Below are 19,138 nucleotides of genomic sequence, written 5' to 3'. Positions count from 1 at the left end.
CAGTACTGCCAAAAGATTTTGTTAAGGAAAGGACTGGTGCTAGTTGCCAATGAGTGAAAAAATGCAGTTGTCTGTGTATTCTCACAATGACACTGATATCTGAAAAAAGGGGTTTTGCATTGACTTCTCTGTTGATTTCGTAACATGGGTGTGTTGGTTATGACCATTGATGCACAACAGCAAATAGATCTGAAAATAAATCTGTTGTAAAATCTTGCAATATAAGGTGTGTCTGAAATCCAGGGGCTGCTATACATTTGAAGGAAGATGTGGCCCACAAATATAAATATAATTATGTCCTTCAGAGGACTGAAGGCCATGCTGAACCTGCTCTGTACCGCCAATTGGATTATTTGGCCTCATAAAAGAAAAAGGAAAAGGTCTGAAGATGAAGGTCTAGTAACAAAACATTGCAAGCTTTTAAAATTTATTTTTGGTAGGTTAGACAGTGTGCAGGAGTTTCTTTGCAAAAGAGAAACACAAAATAGTAATGTAGCTTGCTGCCCCTCTGACCACAGCAGCATCCCTGGTGGATGTGGTCTGATTTGTGCTCTACTGCACCTGTGACCGCACCCAACAGTGATATCAGGTTGTACTAAAAACATTAAACCACTGGAAAAAAAGGATTGGGCAAAGAATGTGGGGTACTGAAGGCCAGAAAGGATATGTGTGTTATGTCTAAAATCTTAAAATGTGCTATAAGGGTGCATCCCCTAAATTGAAACAGTGCAAACATTCAACCACATGTTGTTGCATCACGAAGCAAAAGCAGCTTCCTGCATTACAGTTGATCTCCAGGCATTTCTCATATATCTGTCACTGTTACAAACCAGGGAGAAAACCATACACAGTAACAAAACACCCAAGCTTTATATTTACATTTGAGACAATTTGCCCTTCTTACCCAGAGGGACTTTAAATACGTAGAGGGAAAATGAGCAGCGGAGCAGGATAGCAAAAGTCCAACTTGTAACTGCATGCTTGATTGACTGCTGCTGCTCTTTGGCACAATCCCCTGTGGGAACAGTTTGGAGAAGTCAGATTCCGCTCTCTTTTCAGCTGTCAGGTTTACAGGAGCTGTCTGGTAAACTGCTGCCAGACCGGCTCTGGAGTTTGTGTTCAAATTTACTATTGTATAGCATTCACAAATAAATTGCAGGAAAAATACAGAATATGCATGAAGGGCGGTTTGTACATTGGGCTCCATTAAGTCAAATTTCAGGAAAAACCTTTGTATCAGGAGACAGAAGCACAAGTGAATGAGAAACTCTAATCTCAACAGATAATGTCAAAATGCCCTTAAGTAAGGCACTGAATCCTGCACTGCTTTATTTGAACTACAAACCCAGTCCACTACGTCAGACTGTGTCGCATTACGGCTGCGTTGCGGCTGCCGGAGCTAATGGCGGCCATTCTAGTCAATGCTTGTGCTTCCACCAGACGCAACTGCAGTGCATCCAGATCAAAGTGAGTAGTCAGCCATATCGTTAAACAACAATAAACACAGTTAAAACAGACAAAAGAATCATGGCAGAAGCACATAAAGGAGGCACTAATTACCAAAATCAGGATAAACAGATTCTGAAATGCTCCCTGTGTGATATGCGGCCCCGCAGATGATGGAACAAAACCATGTCACAGAGTGCAGTGTAGAAGTTAACAGAAGCACAGAAAGGACAAATACCAACGAGTCAGTAACGTGGGGCATGATTAATGCTCCGCTACTGAAAAGTTTCCACGACTCTTCCAGTGGAAGTTGACGCCTGGCAGAGGCAAAACTGTGGCACAGTCGTTATGTGACGCAACCAGACTCATTAGACTTCAGGAGTAAGAGAGGGCTGGTGCTGTGCTGGCTGAATTTGGTAACTTTCTTTGTTCATGGACAGCAGAAGAGATGATGAGTATCTGAGATCATATCTCTGAATTAGTTTTGCCTCATTATTGGTGGTATGTCTTGCAAATGTCAACTTAATGCCAATGGTGTCAGGTTACATTGGCAATACGTGTTTTTGCAGTATGTGTTTATTCATTACAAGCAGCAAATGCACCAAGCACAAACATTAATCATATAGCTACCAACATATAGCCTGTGTTTGTTAGCATTTTTGTGTGACCGCTCAGATTTAGACTTATCTCTAACTGCAGTTCTCTCTTTATGAAGTTATACAACTAAAGTTCTTGAACATAACCACGCCTCTCTCTCTCACTAATTCAGCCTGTAAGATACCTCATTCAATTCCTTCACCCCGTGCCTTCCTAATCCAATCGCCGCACATCCTTATATAAGCTCATTTGTCTTCCTTCCCCCCAAACCCTGTTTCTGCTCATTTCTCAACGGTGGTCCAATGGACAACACTGGCCAAACAGCAAGAAGGTCCCAGATTTGGACTTTGGTCATGCCTGGCCCTTTCTGTGTGGAGTTTGCATGTTCTCCCCGTGTTCGCGTGCATTTCCGCCGGCCGCTTCTGTTTCCTCCGACCATCCAAGACACGCATGCTAGTGTTAATAATTCCACCAAGTAACTGCTTTTTTTCTACCACAGGAACCACAGGGGGTTGATACTAGGGCTGAACGATTAATTGCAACTGCGATATTATCGCAATGTGATAAAACGAGATTTTCTAATTGCAAAGGCTGCAATTCCATTCTGGTCACATGACACCCAAGAGTAAAGCAGTCTGCAGAGGAAGCATCAACTTCGCACGTTACGCTGTACCTTCACTTGTGGTTGTACAATGGCCGTAAGCTTGACAGAAGCTGACACTAAAGAAACTTTAGTGTCACACAGGGTAGCTGGGTAGCTCAAATCAAGCAATATGATTGGTTCATGGTTCAGTGATATAATGAGCTTATATAACAGGTATGACTTTGAATTCCTTTGCACAGATCCGTATCACTCCGCACAAACAGGGTTCGAGTTATAATCTTTATAATATATAATCTAATCAGCCAATAAAGCTGAATTGAATTAGTCTGAGCTTCGTGGGGGTCTCACGCCACATTTACACGTGGAATTAAAATGTGATCTGATACAGATTGCACTTTAGCGGCGGAGATAAATAAATAAATAATGAGAGAGAGAGAGAAAGAGAGAAAGAGGGAGAGAGAAATCATTGCTTTTACGTGATTCAACATGTCCCTCTCTCACACACACGAAAACACACACAAACATACACAGCAGTCCACTACTTGCCCCAGATGTCTGTGATATTGCAACAAAGTTTAAGTTTCAATAGCCTGTTCAAAAGACTATTGCTCAAGGAGAGACGTAATTCCGCCCTTTATGGTAGGTATAATATTAAAGTGTTATTATTTTACGCACTGCTTGCCGCCGGCACAGAGAAAGCATACCGTAAAACTACAATTAATAGCCGAGTCCCAAATAGCCACCTACCTCCTTTACTGGCCTGGTGTGGGAACATATTTTGACAAACAAACACCTGCCTTAATTAAACGCTTGGTCTGGTTTTTATAGAAGTTCTTTGGGTGTATAAAACCTCTTAAACCCCGCGGGGTTGCTTTAGCTGCTTCAAAGCTGCTTAGATCGTTAATACAAATATTAATGTTTAAACGTATGATCAATATGTCAATATGGACATGCTGAACATCGTTAGATTGGTTAGATTCTCCACAATACCACTGTTAAGTTCATTTAACGGAAACAACAAGACGCAAAGTCTAATTCCTTGATTAATTATATTTCTTTAGTCTGTCAGGGTCCACTGATCAAAAGAATCAAAACAGCTTTTTTAGAAAAATTTATCCAAGTTGTGAATCCTGTCATGTGAAGTCCATCGCTCTCTTGTCGGCTAACTTCTCTCATCCTGCATCGTGTAGTTGTTTTCTAGGTTGCTGTCTAAAATAAAAGCGCATAGGCCGTCTGTCGTAGCTAGATCAAATGAATGACATGTATTTGAACTTTTTACATAAGTATTATTCTGTTTGAAATAAATCAACTGTTTCACAGTTGTTTCAGTTTTGTGCAAAAAGAATTAAAGGCCTGTCCCAAATAAAGGCAGGACAATTCAGTGATTTTAGCAAATAAAAGCCTGGGCTATTATTCAAAGTTTTATTATAAGTTACCAAAGTCAATCTACTGCCGCTGAACAGTTTCTACTGGCTCTACAATAAACAGCAACGTGCATATATAAATAGTTCTAATAATTCTAGCCTTTAAAACTGTTTTATAAAAGCAATAGCTCACTTCAGGCCGTGATATACGCTTATTATATCCCAGTTAAGGGGGTTGCCGAACAACGCCCCTTAACTGTGATATAATAAGCGTATATCACTGGCCTATTGTGAGCTATTGCTTAATTATTTAATGCCATGACTTAACTCTCAAATTATCTTTCTCATATTATTAAAATATGATATTTCTTCTCCACCATTGCTCATAATAATAATTCATGCAATTCATGCATCACCTAATTTCATCATAACACAGGCCTGACCCACAAGAAAGAACAGTGTAAGTTTAATCTAATATTGCGTTGGTCATACTATACACTGATTTACTGCTTGTCCTGATTTACTGCTTGTCAGAAGGTAAAGAGCTTAAAAATTAATCGCATATTAAATCGCAAACGCAATATTGGTAAAAAATGCAATTGCAATCACAGATTATTTTCCAAAATCATTCAGCTCAAGTTGATAAGCAAGCCGCTTATTGAGACAAGCCCCCACCCTGAGTCTCGCCCCCCGGGTTCCTAGCCACTTCGACCACCAAACCCTAAACAAACCCCTGCATTCCTCTGTTCTCGACCACGTCATCCGTCTCCCCTCAACACGTTCATCTCTCTCCCCCCAATCCCTCCATCATTAATACTCCTCATTATCTGAATAAACTACCTTTTTATACCTCACATTGGCGTGGTCTTTGTTAGTGAATGTTTTTCTTTAGAGTTGCAAATCATTCCCTCAGGTGGAAAATATATCAGTCCATGTCACACATCTTTGCCACCAAATGCAAACGTGTGGATTTTTGCATCCACTTGTATCTTGCGGGAGATGAAGGAGAACAGGCACAACTAAAAGCTACATTACAACAGTTAATACCAGAATAACAGATTGGTGCAGATATGACAGATTGATGACAGTGTCAGAGAAATCTTCCCTGCACAGACAACAAGTTTGACTGCAGATGGATGGTTACCGCAGGTTGCCTGCCTGCGCTCTTTAATGAAGTGAGGAGGTTCATTTTCAACTTGGCAAAACATTTCATGCCCTTCACAATCTGGCTTTTGAATGCTCTCAATCAGCAGCAGGGCTGTCTGTCACGCTGACAGGCGCCAAGGCTCGTGGGACTCTCATCGAGTGGCAGTGATAGTCCTCGCTACAGCAGCATGAATGACACCTGTAACACGTGAAGGATTTTACTCTCAAGGGAGATGAACAGCATTTCCAAAAATGGCTCTGCTCTGACTGGTGTGTTGCTGACATTGAAATAAAACTGTTTTTAACAATGGTGTGGCCTTATTCACGTGTAAACATCTTTTGTTATTGGAACACTGGGAGCTTCTGAAAAGAATTCATGAAAACTCCATTGACAATCAACCTTTAGAGTGTTAAAGGCCCCACGTATCATTTTAAAAAGATCCTATCTAGATCAAGTCCACATGTAAAGATAAACCTTACAACAGCTTGTTGCATCTTCTGTTTGACTGCAAGTGTTGAAATTACTGGTGCTGTTTCATCTTGTTGCTTTAAAGTGAGATGCTAAGTTCAGTGTCATTTCAGTTGCCATTATCACCAGAAGAAGACCCTGTAAATAGCTACTTCCAGAGACTGTGTTGTTATACTTGGGAGCATGAAAAGATGGTTACATTCACACATTTTCAACAACATGTTTCAGTGGCACCTCAGGCTTTGAGATAGATATCAAACCATCTCTGATGCTTCTTTGCATTTCAACATGGCTTTAGATATCTGCAAAAAGGGCATGACGTGGTAATTGTAAATATGATTAAAAAAGAAAATAGAAGTTTGAGCAAGTAGGGCAGCAGCTGTAGTCAGCTTGGATTGACAGCAGTTGCAATGCAAAATGAACATCCATTAATAACAGTATGATTCAGTTCTCCGCAGTTGATGTGTAGTTCCAAACACTCACAGCTCCTCCACAAATAGCTAAAAACACTACTATCATGTCACGCTATCACCTTCTCATAGCCCCAAACCTGTGCTTAATGTTGTCTATTTAGCAAGTTGGCGAAGTGACCATTGTTTGAAACACACTGTGAAGTGAATTATGTTGCAGGAGTGTTTTTTTAGAAGTGTATGGATGTTTTGACATATTTTTGTTATATGGCTCTGGATTACCATTGGAATCCCCAACAAAGGAGCAAGCTAAAAACGATCAGAGCTACTTTACAAGCCTAGAGGTAAAAGTCTCGCTTTCTGCATCTGCATCGGAATCGTGATTGTGAACATAGGGAATAAACTATAGTTAAGGTATGAAAGTGATGTACCACACACCGATCCACCATCCGACTTTTATGTCCTTACTTTCAGTTTTGCTTCGTAAAAGGGCACACTTCTTCCTGCACTGGTGCTGAATGTTGGCCAGGGAAATAAATCCTGATGTGTGCAATTGTCTGGTATGGACGGGGCTCCTATGGATTCTGTGATGGAGCAACAGTAGGGAAGTGGATATGCTGCAGGCGTAGTTTGAGAAGTGTTGTGTCGTGGCTTTGTAGTACAGTTGGAATCCATTCTAACAGCTCTGAATCCAAGCTCACTGCAGCTGCTGTGTTTTTTATTCTGCACTGGCAAAAGGGTTGTTATTATGGGAATATAACTCCCCACATGATTGATGCCATTACCTGTTGTGAAGCTCTGACTAAAAATCTCTCCTTTGCAGCTCTCTTTGTTTGGAAAATCTCAGGTTTGAATGCAAGGTAGTGTTTCAGTAGTTATGCCTTTCAAATCCATGACATCCTCTTGAACACTGAAGTAACATGGTGTTGATTAATGGAACAGCACACTTGCCAACAGTGCTCCTCTGTTTGAATGAATAGTACTGAATGAAGGGGAAGCAGAGTGAATGCATGCTCAGCAAATCTCTACCGAATAATTAATCATTAAAAGACAGTAAATCAAAGTTGATATTATTTATTATCTTATGGAGTGTTGGATTTTATGTTTCTGAAATAATGAGACGACGCTCTTCTCTATAAAGTTGTATATTACTGCACATAATTTATATTGTAATATTTTACAGTAAGATGGAAAGTATAGTTAACCAGCCTCACACAGACATCATGGATCATCTTTCATAGAATGAGACATTTGAAAAGAAAATCCACACAGAGGAATAGAATAGTCAGATGAGACAATACAAATTTGAAGCTGTTTGCCTCCCTAACGATCTCTATTAGTCAGTCTTTCTGCTCTCTGTGTTCTCTGACAGCTGAGACAGATGTGTATTTAACAAAAAAAGACATAAAACACCAACATAGCTGCATGACTGCATTCACCAAAAAGCCAAAAATCCACTGAACAACCAGCTGCTCACGTATAGAGATTCTGGCAAAACAAATATCAGGATGTACAGACAAAAGAAAAAGGAGGGAACATTTGTGAGGACTGAGAAGACAGGAAATGTGTGAGATGGGGGTTTGGCAGGCAGGGCTGGAGGAGAGTTGCGAGGATGGAGAGAAAGAGGCAGCGATAACGATGATGATGGTGATTTGGCTGTCTGCTTGGAAATCATTTTTGCAGCTTTCAGCCATCAGATTACAAACAACAGCAGTAGAACACAATGTGAGCCAGTGCAATGAAAAAAATTAACACATGTAATTTATAACGACATTCAAATAAAACTCAATGCTATACAAGAAATTGCAATTCACTGCAAAACACTGACATGGCACAAACGAAATCAACACGCACAAGGCTAATTACTAATATAACAAATTCACAAAGAACTTAAAAAATATGCACTTTTTAAACCAATAGTGATGTATGAGACTTCAGCTTGTGTGGAAAGATGGAATTTCCCAGATGCCTGATTGGTAACGTTTTAGCTGTGTGATGAAAATCACCAACAATATGAAGCTTGAATTTGCCTAGTTACAGTGGATTCCAGTGGTGAAACATTTTCATAGTGGAAAAAAGTCAAAATATATTTAGAAACTTCTCATGCCACTCCTGTTGTAAAATCTGTTTCTCCAATGCCTATCTGTATTCTCTGTATGTTCTACTCAATCTTTTTTGCCAGTATTACTACATATGTTGTTTGCGTACACCTAAGACTTAAAGCCTTGTTTAGACCGGCTTTACTGCATGAAAGAATGCAGCCAATCCTGTCTTGTAAACCCCTGTGCAATGTTTGGGTGTCTGATGAACCTTCAAATTCATTGATCTGCTACTCAAACTGGACTTCCTGAATACTATTTTATGTCTCACTATTCAAACAACATACCGCCACCAATGTAGCCCCTTGCATTGTTTTAACACAGGATAAGACCCAACTGGAACTAGCAGTTTACCTTTTTACACAAAAAACTACACATCCTATCAATAATGTAACCAAGTCCCTGTTCTGAATAAAATTGCCTGCTCTTTCTTTTGAACACACTGATCAGGCGAATCCTGGTGAAAGCCACAGTCGCATCCTGATTTGAGCGGTTAGAGCCACTTCATTCATCAGACATGCAGAGGAGGGAGAGGATACGGATTTAAGGAGGATTTAATGCCTTCAGACTACTGAGAGACAAAGTGCATTGTAACTGAATAACTAAAGTGTGGACTGACAGAGAGAATGTCAGGAGTAACATCGGACAGACGGACCAGAATAGGACAGCCAGTATGTAGCTCAATCTAATAATCTTTTTTTATTTGACTGTTTTATTTGTATTTGGAAATTGCTTTGTGTAATTCTTTCTGGATTTAAGCATTAGCTCAAATATAGAAATACATCAATGCAGAATGTAGGACAGATGCAGGAAAGAAGGAACGATGTTATTATTAACTGTTAATTATAAAATTGCATAATATTTTTTTCACTCAGTTTAATGTAAAAACCCAATGAGACAGAACAGAGGAGAGGGAAAGACAGGAAGGGGTGACAAGAAGAAACGAAGACAAGGAGAGGTGAAGGAAACAGGACATGGTAAGGAGGCAATGAGGGGAGAAGGAGAAAGAAGGAGAGGAACTAGAAGAGCAGGACGAAGATAAGGCAAAAAGAGACAGCCAGACTGAAGCTCAGCCAGTCACCTCAAACCCTTAGGGGACCAACTGCTCATCTGGAGTGGAGGAGTGTCACACCGCCCGCTCTCTCCATCTCACTTTTTTAATAACCACACCACGGTCATCTTCAACAGCCACATTCATTCAGGCCAACCAGAAAACCATTCCTACTTCTCCCCTCATGCTCTCTAAAACTTTGGGAACAATCTAACTTTGTTCATTGAGAAAAACAACAAAAATACCAATGCACATTGGACGGGGCAACGGTTTGCTTTACTTTGTTAAACAGACCTGACCTACCCGCACCTACTTTACTTTGCTTTACTTTTAGGCCATTTTTTATTTCAGGAATCTAAATGTTCATGAAAATATACATTAATACATATATATTAAAAAATGTATACATAAAAAAACGGTGGCACCAAAATTACGATCTCTTTCAGGGGAGGTAATTAAGTGTGATTACAATTGACATAGAGATATTTTGTCTTATATTTTCGTTCTAAATGTCAAATTCGCACTAGTGTTACTTTCGTCAGACGAAACTAAACGAAATATATTCGTCAACGACCCTTTTTTCTCTGACAAAAACGAGACGAAGACGAGACGATGACAATATCCTTAGACGCTGACTGTGGCTATATTAACATGAAATATTGTTGACGAAAAATGACGAGACTAAAATGTAATTCATAAAATAAAAACGTTAAACGTTTTTGTCACTATAATGAGGATACAAAATATTACAGGCCATATTTTCTCCCTCTAAATTTTCACTTGAACAGAGTTCATACAGCGCATTTTTTTCTTCCTGTGCTTTGAATGCTGGTCGACCGGGCAGCGCCTGGTGCCTGAGGGAAACGTTACTGTGGAGGATGCGAACTCTGGTGATGAACACAACATTCTATGGAGAAAGAGGCGCTTAGATATCAGCTCCCCTAAAAGCATGATTTGTGATATTTCGGGGGGGGGTCTCAAAAATATTGACAGCATGCTTTACTGCTTTACCCCACTCCCTCTCTGGTACAGGTTGTGTCGCTAGTACGACCGACACGCGGTCCATGATCGTTCCCTCTGGCTGGATGCATATTATGCATTATCCATGTAGGCCTACAATTCAGTTGGATGCTTCCTGCAGCACCACGCAACTTTCTAAATCCTTCCCTCTCACAGAAAAAGAAACGTCATGTCGCAAACACAGCTGTTGTGTGAAACGTACTTGTAACAAAATGGCTACATATGAAATTATTATTATTATTATAATAGGACAAACATGCCTGATACTCAGCCCCAGGCCTACATGGTTGCAGCTATTAATGATTCAGCAGTAAGAATCACAGTTGGTCCCCCTCCTCCCTGTCATGGGGAAAAAAAAACTGAGCTCCTCCGAAAGCTATGTATAGTTCGCACGCTGATGTGGTTATAATATTTTTGGAAAAAACACTACGAACTTGAAGCGTCATATCAAAGCCTAACCACCTGGGAATTGAGGTACGTTAATGTCTCCTTTGCAATAAAAATGAGAACAAAGCTAACATTCGAATCATATCTCTATTTTGGTTAGAGCAGATTCACCAAAATGCTAATCAAAATTATACTATTAAGTTAGAAAAGACTAAAATACTTTTGATTTGCTTTTGACTAAAATCAGACTAAAATACCCAGGCTTTTAGTCAACTAAAACTTGACTAAAAAAATAGTATGCAGTGGACTAAATATGACAAAAACTAACATTTGACTCAAGACTAAGACTAAATTTTAGTGATGAAATGCAAATTTTTTGCTTCTTCCGTTATGCACGATTTTGATTATAAAGAACGAAATGACCTGACAGATGGGAAGAATGATCACGGAGTGTCAGGACTCTCTGTCCGGTCACAGTACTTTACATCATCTGTCTCTTTCTTTTTCTCGTTCTTTCTTTCTTTTTTCACACCTCCCTCATTGCTCATCAACATGTCTGCTTGTCACCCTCCCATCTGTGGTGTTTCCTGGCCTGGAATTAGCTTGTGTCCTCTCTCCGTCTTCTGGTTCACACACACATTCACTGTGTTTCTGTGTTTTCTTTACTGGGTAAAACACCTTATCTAGCTATATCTTATTATTTCCATTCTTGGTATGTGTAGAGTGTTTGTCTTGTGGCAGCCACTTAAAGCTGCAAGTCAATGTCTTTCTTTTTCAGTTTAAGTTGCTTGCTTCTGTGATGTAACATGTAGATCCATCAGTGTCATAAGATGTGTAGTTTTAGTCTCTTTTATTGCAAGGGACAACGGATGATAATTAGCTTTCCAAAACCGACCAAAACCGAAACAGACCTGTGGAAAACCACACCTGAAACTGAAATAATAAAGGGGACTCTGAGATTAGCTGAGGACAGCCATAACTGGTCTAAAAGAGACCCCAGGATGATTGTACCCAATCCAAAATAGGGTTAATCCGAATAAACCCAAATGGAAAGAGAAAACACTGGCAGCAGCATGTTACACCACCATCTAGTGAGAAACCGGTCAACACAATCAGTAATAGATTTCCTAAGAATGAAGATCAGAATTCACAGTTTCTGTCTCGCCTCAAAAAACAATTTTTTTCTCCAGTGATGATTATGATGCACCATCAGAGCTAAACTTGATAGAAGTCTACTTGGACTGACTCGGGTATCAGGCTATGTCTACGCAGGCCATGTAACACTTGGCTTGTCACTACTGTGATTATGTATCAATAGGCAATGTACAGTAGCATAAGGTAAAACTGGCCAAAGATGTACACCAAAAAAATCTCCTTGCCTCAACAGTTTTATAGCTATTATACACATACACAAATTACAGTGCAGTACACTTTTTGTTTCGTCAAAGACGGGCTTAAGTTTTTGCTTCACATGTCCTCTTTCAGCCTGCTTTGTCGTCTTCTGCTTAGCGGTTTACCACATTTCTCAGAATGCGTTATGGCAGCACATAGTGTACGGCTCTGAGCTAGTTGCATTTAGTACATGAAGTCTGAGAAAGCTTAAACGGTCCTGTCTACTGTACAGCTGTACTTTCTACTGATGTAACAGCAAGAGAGTATAGTAACAGGGTCTCCAGTGTTTCAGCTCTTAACGCACTTCAGAATGTTTTCAGGCTGCAGAGCTTTCTGTTCTCCTGAGGCTACAGCTGCTTCTCTCAGTCTTTCTGTTGTTATCTTCTCTGAATCTTGTCTATATGATTGTTTAGTATCTGTCTGAATATGAAGAACTAACACTAAAACCTGAAGATGTCTTTGAGGGAGGGACAGATGTGCATCATGGCCTGCACTGATCCATCCAGTCCTCCTTCTGTCCTCCTTCTGTCCTCCTCTGTCCCGTCTCTCACAGGCTGTCAGCACTGACCTGTCATGTTTTGCCTCCTGCCTTAAACATACATGAATTGTGTCCCCGACAGTTGAGTTAAAGTTGCATGACTCGTGTCCTCACAGTCAGGATAATTTTATGAGACAGTAAGAGCCAATGGGAGGGCAGGCAGAGAATGAGTTTGGTAATATGTGCTTGTAGGGTTTTTAAAAAGGAGTGCTGACTTTATCGCGTAATTATGCCAAGGCTTTATTAATGATTCTGCCCAGGGTAATGACCGCTCTAATGTTTTTTTCCTACCTCATCTGCTCTGACCAATTATGTGACAAACTTCTAAAATGCATGCCGCTCACTCTTCCTTTTTTGTCCAGTATTTCTCTCAGATACAGACAGAAAACACACCACAAATGCAGGGGCACAGAGTTGTGATCGTTCTATTAGTTTTAGGGCCTTTTTATGAACTTCCAAGAGTATTTTGTTGCTTTTAGTGAACTGTTTTTTAATTTATGGCCCTGATACCCAGAAAACAATACTGATTAACATACATCATAAAAACAGATGCCTGCTAGTTAAACTAACTTCTTGTTTGGCTTGATTTTGCAGAGTTGCCTCTCTGGCTAGCTGTTTTCCCATCTTTCAATGAATCTAATTTCAACCTTATTTCAGTAATCATTCTTCCTCTCCATACTGGCCTTTGGAGAAAAAAAAAATTGTTCCATGCATAAATGTATTTCAAAGTTTAGCCAAAGCCTAATACAAGGTTTCAGGAGTCTCAGTTAGCCAAGTCAGTGGGGTTCTTCCAAAAAGTGTTTCTGGAATTAAATTCACTCTTTTAGATTTCCTGGAAAGCATTTCTCTGCTGATCTACGATAGAGGGTTTCTAACACAAGGAAAGAATTTTGTTCTAAAAAGCTGTTTTTCTGCAATGATTTTGTTCCCCATCTCTTACATTGGAGTCATTCTAGGAAGTGATACTTGATGGCCAGTATGGAGAGTAGGAATGATTAGAGCCACCAAGAACTCTTTCACTGTTGGCCTACATATAGGCATGTGGGTGTTGTACTAAGTCAGACTTCTGCAAAACCATATATTATTGTACCTTGGCCACTGACAGATAACATGGAAAATGTAAGCAAAGAGTGCGTAACATTGTCATTGCTTCTGCACCACAGTCCATTATAAACCACATAATAGGCCTAGAGAAAGCTTATACAAACATTGACAAGGGAAACATGTTTATTTTCTCTGTGATTATGGACTATTCCCAAAATTGCCCACCAACAATAATATCTGACCTGTGGCCAGATTGTGGTGCTTTGATAGCGGCAAAAAATATAAATAAATAAATACTTTGATAGCGGTGCTGAAATAGATCTCAGTCATGGCAGCAACCTTTACTCACATAATCACATGGTTTTCCTACAAAATAAAAGCACAAGAAGCTTGTTTACTTTAAAATTCTCAACATTAATAGAGTCTGTAGCCTGCTTGACACACCTCTGAAAGAGCCGTCAGAAAACGTGATTCCTCTAAATGTCCTCTGCCTGGAGATACTGGGGAAATGAAAAAAGCGTCCGTAGGTTGATGGATGAGGATTAAACACTGAAACACAAACACTGGAGCACATGCTGTAATGTGAGAAACAGTTTGCTGCAGAATCAATTTGTTGAAAGAGAAAAAAAAAATGTCCCAAGGCTGGATGGAACACTCAACCCTTAGGTTAAAAGTCCTGCACTCTACCAACTGAGCTAACCAAACACTGTGTGAATGGTATCCAGTGTTATTTCTTATATTCTCATCCACCATCTCATTTTTGAAAAAATTGATCCGTTCGTTTCTTCTTTGAACGTATGTATTCAACGTAATAATGAGTGTCTACACTGCCTGAATTCTACCAGAAGTACAACATGAAGAATGCAGTGACGAAACGCGGTCTGTAGGGCTGTTTGTCCGTTTTGGCCTACTGTAGAAACATGAGCATGCAAAATAGCAACGTCCATGGAAGGGGGGACCCACTGTTATGTAGATATAAATTGCTCATTCTAAGGTAATAAAAACATAACGGTTTATTATGTAAGGTCTTAACACACCACTGAAAACATAGTAATGGATCTTATGTTGAACCTTTTAAGGACAATTTAATTAATAATGAGTAAATCATACACTGGATGAAAACTGATGCGCACCACAAACTCGCTACAACAAAGTCAGATGAAGAAAAAGGCAGGTTGTAAACAAGCCAACAGCTTATGCAGATTATCTAAACCACTTTATCTGAAGGTAAAACTCAAAGTGACCAAACCTGGGATGTTGGTAATGATCCCATTTTTACAGCATTACTATGTACCACGTCTACATGTTCCCCCACTTTGCACTCCCCTCTAGTCTTTCATTTTCACTTTCAATATATAGCGCTTTTTCCTTCCATTCACCCAATTGCTCTCTCTTGCCCATCATTGTCTTCCATCTCGGCTCCTCCGGGCACCCCGGTCAAGGCATCTGATGCATCGTTTTGCATGTAAATTGGAAAATTGGATTTGGCTGCATAATGCATGGGAGCAGGCACCAATAAAGGAAAGAGGGAAGGTGGGATTGAACACACTCACAAAGGCTTGTGAATGCATCCACATACAGGAGCAGATGCATGAATGAATACACAGAAATGGGTACACACTGATACACACTCAGAGACATGTAAGAAACACTGACAAAAACATAGATCACAAATCAAGAATATGCACTTGAAATGCTACAGAAGCTTGATAAATTCGTCATGCTTTTCCTACAATGTGCTTTGCCAGGTGAAGCACCCAGAAGCAGAGCTGCACACATAATAAAGTGCCACGCTCATATTTAAGGTGACAGGGAGCACATCATCATGCAAACTAGGGAACACCCAACATGGATGACATGACCACTGACTGTTCAATATGTGTGTGTGTGTACACGATCTGCAGCATCCCTGAAGAGAGATTTCCATTATGTATCCAATGTAGTTTCAGAGTTACCCAATAGGTGTTCCTTGTAGCATTTTACTTTTTGGGTAGTGAGCATGAGCGGTGATATATATTATACCACGATGAAGTGTGACAACAGAAACTCCAAATGCATTTCTTCATACTGTTTGATTGATTTGTGTATTTCTTGGAAGTGCAGTGCATTTTCACACGACATTTTCACCTCTAAATGTTAGCAAGTTCATGATCAGCACAGCCCCCTCTCATTCATTTAAATTGGACTGCTGTGTTAACACAGATGGCTTCTGTTTAGAAAGTTGACACAGGCTTAACCTTTGTGGTGGCGCAGCGTCATCTGGAAAATTAAATTGCAGGGTTTTAGGGTCTGTTGTTGTCATTGTCTCACCGGTATGCGAAGCCACATGCCCACACGAATGCAGCGTTTTGTGTTGTTTTAATGCAGGATTGTTTTAAACATCACATATGTTTACTTAGTCCAGTAAAGCAATTTTTTTTATTTTTATGGATTACTCATACTGGCTGGCTAAATGAAGTCTTAACATGGCTCAACCCATCTCCATGAGCTCTAAATAAAATAAATGTTGCTAAAAACATTTATGCACAAAACACAAGCAAACAATTAAAAGCCTCAAAAGACTGCATGTTACTTACTTACTCTTTGTTCTGATGCAATTCCTTTTAAAACAGGATGTTTGGGTGGAGACCGAGAATTGGTTATATAAAGCAAGTCTGTTTGATTTTATGGATTTTTTTATGGCTTTTTTGGTAAGGGACCCAACAAAAACGTTTTACCTCAGAACCCCCTCACAGGTTAATCCAGCCTTGGACTTATTAATGGTTGTAGAATTTATTTTAGCACTTTCACAGTCAAACAACTCTGGATTTACAGCTACATGTGATCTTTTACCATGTCAGGGACACACAGCTTGCCTTTTACAGTCATGCTCACTTCACAACATTACCCCATGCAGCGTGCAGCTGACTCTGAGCTGCCTGTGGAGGAAGGAGAACAAGAAGATGCCTTCTCCACGAGCAGTCGTGAACAATCACATTACCTGAGACGTTATTTAATCAGTGAGAGATGACTGCGCTCTCTCGGATTCACCTGCTCGCTGCAGCCGAAGAGCAGAGAGCAGGTGCTCCTGATATTTAGTTGACCCACTGCGTTTGCTGCATGCTAAATTACCAGTTGTCAGTAACAGCAAGCGGATCTCCTCCGGCTCTGTGACTTCCTCTGCCATCGCTGTGAAAGCTGTCAACTTTGTAAAACACACACGCACTCATACACACACACACACACAAACAAACACTCACTCTTGCACACACTCCCTCGGTATCCTTGCTGCGACCTGTCCTATCACAGCTAATGAAGGCAGACACATCAGTGTGATGATGGGAGTGAAGTGCTAATATGAGTTCGTGTGTGCATGTCTGTTTGTGTGTGCATGTGTGTATAATACAAGAGCTGCCACTCCTGCTTATAAACATGCAAATGGATCTGTAAAAGGAACATTAAATTCCTCCCAATGCTGTTTGATGTTGAAATAGCTACTTTCCCCCTCCAAGCAGCACTCCCTTTCCTCCCCTCCTTGTTCTTTTCTCCTCTCCCACCCTCTTCTCCATCTTTAATTGTCTCTCCACAACTTCTGCCTCTCCATCACTTCTTGTTTCCTCTGTCTGTCTTTACATTTTCATACTTTCTCTTGTAGCATGTCTACTTATGATTTTCAATAAATGTATGAGAATTAATATTTCAGAAATATTAACTCATAAACCTCGAAATAGAGCACCACTGGAGATTCAAGTCGCCCAGAGTCTCCGGACCCCTGGGTAGCGTTTATAATTGTACAATTGTTCACTAGTGATCAGTTTGTTAATAATCGCTCAATTATCTTAAATCAATCAGTCAATCTCACATCGAAGGGGTAAATCCTCGTGACAAGGACTTGGAGTTAGACAATACACACACACAATTCCTGTGATTACGGTGAAATTTATTAGATAACTAAGGTGAAAAAAGGTGGTTAAATACACAAAGAAAAACACACTGGCTAAACAAACATGTAAACAACAAGAATGTTGAGTTCTATTGTAAACTGGGTTCACTTGTGGGGAGAATTTGATTCATATGGGCAGCTAATAAACGCAAGCTATGAGTTTTAAGGGTTAAAGGTAATCGATTAACAAACTATTGGACATCACTGATCACAGAATGCAGGGTTTTAGTCTTACTGCTTGTCGTTTCTCCCAGCCGGGTTGCTGGTCGGCGGCCTCATGCTAGCGGAGTTCCGTGCGTTCTCGGTTAGGACAGCTTAAAGCCGTCGGCCTGTCACTTTCTCTGCCAGGGAATTGCTCCGGAGGTCCGTCTTGGTCGGCTTATTGAAAAAAACTTGCAGTGGGAGGCCTTTACAACCCTGGCTCGGGTTAAGGGTTTGGTCGTCCTTTGTTTCTGCTGGCGGGCCCACGTGGTTGGGTACGGCTTCAGTGGGATCAGTGTAAGTTAGCTCGACAAATAAAGCTTAAAAGAACTTGGTCGTTTGTGAATTAAAATTGTGTAACTTAACAGTCTGATAACTTTTAACAAAACAAAACCAAAGATAATAAAAAGCAAGTAAGTTGCTGGAAACGAGGGAAAAGCAGAGGTCGTGGTGCTTCGCGTGTGTGGCTTGAAACGAACAAAGAGCTATCGCAGCACGCCGGGTCGAGCTTCTTAGGGTGTTTCCAGGAGAGGGAGCGCACTGAGTGCGTGCCGAAGTGCAGGTGAAGAGGGTAAGAGCCAAGAGAGCGAGCGCGTGTCGCTGCTTTTGTTTGTTGGGGCGTGGCTCCCCTGAGGGCTTGTTTCCCGTTTCCCGAGAGACTCTTTCTTCCCGAGAGAGTCTTTTGATATGTCTATTCTAAAATCTATTTGCGCGTATTGTAATCAGATATCTTTCCACAATTAAACCTTAATTGTCAAACGGGTATACCGTTCTTAGTTTTAAGCATTTGATAAAAAGTCAGTAGTTAAACCTTAAGGTTAGCATTTCCTAGGAATCACATCAGATGAGAGGAACTTAACTAGCTTCCTGGATAATATTGGTTGTTACACGTTCTTACTTAGAGAATATAAACAAGATACACGAATAGCATCAGATTTTGAACAGGTAAATACAGAGTGACATTTATACATTAATCGGCATTTCAGAACGATGGCATGTAATACTTATTTTGTCCACTTGGGAAGCTCTGGTTACATGAGGAGTAGATATTCAACTTTGAGCTTTGATTATTCTTTAAACAATCCTTTTCTCCGGAGCTGGGGAATTTAGTGATTTGACATTAAATTCGAGCTGGAAAATTAATCGGGTAGTATAGGATGACATTTCTTTATCATATCATTTCTAAAGGAAGTGTCAGAAGCATTGGTTATAACATAAAATGAAGAAATGTCAGGGATCCTTGCTGAAAATTAAAACACTGCAAAATTAACTCTTTTCAACAACAAATATCAACAACAACATGGTAACATAACTACTCAAATGGAGTGGAGAGACCTATTACGTAACTTTAAGATTATTTAATTAAACACGGTAATGCTTTGAGTTTTGAGGAGACAGAACTCCTTGTTTACACAAAGGAGTTCAGGGCTGTCCTCCTCTGGTGTCCT

General features: G+C 40.2%; 1 protein-coding gene across 1 annotated transcript in view; it reads left to right on the top strand.

The window, feature by feature from the left end:
* Positions 1-19,138, top strand: part of grin2da (glutamate receptor, ionotropic, N-methyl D-aspartate 2D, a) — a 228,923-nt gene that overhangs the window by 115,810 nt on the left and 93,975 nt on the right. The gene's annotated exons all lie outside the window — the stretch shown is intronic.

Source organism: Micropterus salmoides, unplaced genomic scaffold (genome assembly GCF_014851395.1).
Source record: "Micropterus salmoides isolate LMB-PRFRI ecotype aquatic unplaced genomic scaffold, ASM1485139v1 Ms_hic_scaffold_17, whole genome shotgun sequence".
NCBI lineage: Eukaryota > Metazoa > Chordata > Actinopteri > Centrarchiformes > Centrarchidae > Micropterus > Micropterus salmoides.
This window is presented reverse-complemented; position numbering and strand designations above follow the sequence as displayed.